Below are 3,761 nucleotides of genomic sequence, written 5' to 3'. Positions count from 1 at the left end.
ATAAAATGTTCAGAGTACTATGAAGGGGGCTTTGGGGAGTGATGGAAAACTGCTCTCTCTTAGATGGTGATTATATGGCCATACATATTTGTCAAAACTCATAAACAGGGGTGGCACCTGTGGCTCAGGGAGTAGGGTGTTGGCCTCATATGCGGAGGGTGGCGGGTTCAAACCCAGCTCCTGCCAAACTGCAACAAAATAATAGCCGGGCATCGTGGCGGGTGCCTGTGGTCCTAGCTACTCAGGAGGCTGAGGCAAGAGAATTGCCTAAGCCCAAGAGCTGGAGGTTACTGTGAGCTATGACACTACGGCACTTTACCGAAGATAACAAAGTGAGACTCCGTCTCAAAAAAACCCCTCATAAATGGAACATCTCAAAACTGACTTTAAAACCTAAAGAATCCTATGGCCTTTGGGGAGAAAATAATGTCAAGAGAGGCTAAGCAGTCGGGCACTGTGACTCATGCCTGTCATCCTAGCACTCTGGGAGGCCAAGATGGGTGGATCGCCTGAGCTCACAAGTTTGAGACCAGCCTGAACCAGAGCCAGATCTCATTTCTAAAAATAGGTGTTGTGGCAGGTGCCTGTAGTTCCAGCTACTATGGAGGCTGAGGCAAGAGGATCGCTTAAGGCTAAGAGTTTGAGGTTGCTGTGAGCTGTGACGCCACGGAACTCTACTAAGGACGATCAAGTGAGACTCTATTGCAAAAAAAAAAGAGAGGGAGACAGGTTAAGCAATGTGTGGGGAAGAGTTTCCTTCTCTTTTTTAAAGCGTCTTTCTTTCTTTATTTTTTTGGGTGGGGCTGGGTTTTAAACTGCTACCTCTGGTATATGGGACCGGGCGCCCTACTCTTGAGCCACAGATGCCTCCTGAGTTTCCTTCTTTATTCCTGTGCTTATTCTTAGGCAAAAGGCTGACATAATATTCTTTGTTATTGAAAACTTGGCTTATTTTTCTCATTTTCTTCTGCATTATCATTCCTTTTCTTCTCTTTTTTTTGAGACAGAGTCTCAAGCTGTGACCTTCGATAGAGTACCTTGGCATCACAGCCCATAGCAACCTCAAACTCTTGGGCTTAAGCGATTCTCTTGCCTCAGCCTCCCTAGTAGCTGGGACTATAGGCGCCCACCACAATGCCTGCTATTTTTTGCAGTTGTCATTGTTGTTTAGCAGGCCTGGGTCAGGTTCGAACCTGCCACCCTCAGCTGGTACACTGCTGACTGAGCTATGGCCTCCACCCTGTATTAGCATTCTTTATTTTGGATTTTTAAAAATTTTAATTGAGGTAAAATATACATATGTAAGTTACCATCTTTGCCATGTTTTAAGTGTACAGATCAGTGGGAATACATAGATTTATTTTTTTCTCCCTCTTTTCATTCCCCTCACCTTTCCCAGCCACTGTTAACTACCAATCTAGTCTGTTTTTATGAAATCCACTTTTTTTTAGCTCCCACATCTGAATGAGAGCATGTCCCTGGCTTATTTCACTTAACACAATGGCCTCCAGTTTCATCCATGTTGCTGCAAATGGCAAGATTTCATTATTTTTATGGCTGAATAATATTCCATTTTATAACCCACATTTTCTCTATCCATTCTGTTGGTGGGCAATTAGAGTCCACATTTTGGCTGTCATGAAGAGTACTGCAGTAAACAAGGGGATGATGATGTCCTTCTTTTGTTTTTGTTTTGTGAGATGGAGCCTCAAGCTATCCCCTGGGTAGAGTGCGGTGGCATCACAGCTCACAGCAACCTCGAACTCCTGGGCTCAAGCGAGTCTCCTGCCTCAGCCTCCCAAGTAGCTGGGACTACAGGCACCCACCACAACGCCTGGCCATTTTTTGGTTGCAGCCATCATTGTTGTTTGGTGGACCCGGGCTGGATTTGAACCTGCCACCTTAAGTGTATGTGGCTGGCGCCTCAGCTGCTTGAGCCACAGGTGCCGAGCCATGATGTCCTTTTGATATTTCTATTCCCTTTCCTTTGGATATATACCCAGTAATAGAATTGCTGGAACATATTTTTACTTTTTTGAGGAACTCCCATAGTGGCTGAATTAATTTACATTCGTACCAACAGTATATGAGAATTCTTTTTCCCACATCCTCACCAGCATCTGTTATTGCCTATTTTTTGTGTGTTTTTTTTGTTGAGACAGGGTCTTATTTTGTCCCCCTCGGTAGAGTGCCATGGAGTCATAGTTCACAGCAACCTCAAACTCCTGGGCTCAAGCAATTCTCTTGCCTCAGCCTCCCAAGTAGCTGGGACCACACGCTCCTGCCACAACGCCCAGATATTTTTAGAGATAGGGTCTCGCTCTTGCTCAGGCTGGTCTCTAACCCATGAGCTCAGGCAATCCACTCGCCTTGGCCTCCCAGAGTGCTAGGATTACAGGTGTGAGCCACTTCACCTGGTCTGTTATTACCTGTTTTTTAAATTTTTTAGTTGAGACAGTTCTTATGCTATCATCCAGGATGGAGTACAGCGTTGTAACCACAGCTCACTGCAGTGTTGCTGGAAATGTTTGGCCGGAGTCGCAGAGATAAGATCAGCAGTCAGAATGTACAGAGAAGCGGGGACTACAGCTTGCTCAGGCATGTAGTTTTTGGCCGGGCCTGGGTTTGAACCCATCACCTCCAGTATATGGGGCCGGTGCCCTACTCCTTGAGCCACAGGCACCGCCTGCGAAGAGATCGTCCTTTTATCACTGCAAGTACTTAGTGCCTTTGTCAAGGATGAGTTGGATATAAATGTGTGGATTTACATATGGGTCTCTGTTCTGTTTCATTGATCCGTGTGTCTTTTTATTCCAGTACCACCTGTTTGGGTTACTATAGCTTCATAATAAATTTGAAGTTAGGTAGTGTGATGCCTCCAGCTTTTTTTTTTTTCCCCTCTCAGGATGGCTTTGGCTATTTGGTTATTTTGTGGTTCCATATAAAATGTAGGGTTTTTAAAACTATTTTTATGAAGAATGTCATTGGTATTGACATAGGGATTGCATTGAATGTGTAAATTGCTTTAGAGACTATTGCCATTTTTCCAATATTCTTCCAGTCCATGAGCACAGAATGTCTTTCCTTTTTCTTTTTTTAGAGACAGTCTTTGTCATCCTCAGTGGAGTGTGCCATGGCATCATTGCTCACAGTAACCTCAAACTCTTGAGCTCAAGTGATCCTCTTGCCTCAGTTTCCCAAGTAGCTGGAAGTATAGGTGCCCACCACAATGCCTGGCTATTTTTAGAGATGAGGTCTTGCTCTGGCTCAGGCTGGTCTCCAACTCAGGAGCTCAGGGCTCAGGCAATCCACCCACCTCAGCTTCCCAGAGGGCTGGGATTACAGACATGAGCCACTGTGCTTGTCCTGATTTTTGTATGTTGATTTTGTATCCTGTAACTTTACTAAATTCTTTTTATCAGTTCTAACAGGTTTTATGTGTGTGGGGGGCATTTTTAGATTTTTCTAGGTATTAGATCATGTCATCTGCAAATAAGGCTAATTGGACTTCTTCCCTTTTAGTTTGGATGCCCTTTATTTCATTGTCTTACCTAATTGTTCTTGCTACTTTGAATTTTTAGTTGCCTTACACAAAAATTAGAAATTTTACTCAAAAAATAAAAGTTTGGCCTGGGCGCAGTGGCTCACACCTGTAATCCTAGCACTATGGGAGGCTAAGGCAGGTGGATCACCTGAGCTTAGGAGTTGGGGTCTCATTCTTGCTCAGTCTGGTTTCCATCTCTTTTTTTTTTTTTTTTTTT

This window comes from Otolemur garnettii, unplaced genomic scaffold, assembly GCF_000181295.1.
Source record: "Otolemur garnettii isolate 467f Iridium unplaced genomic scaffold, OtoGar3 scaffold00032, whole genome shotgun sequence".
Lineage (NCBI taxonomy): Eukaryota > Metazoa > Chordata > Mammalia > Primates > Galagidae > Otolemur > Otolemur garnettii.
This window is presented reverse-complemented; position numbering follows the sequence as displayed.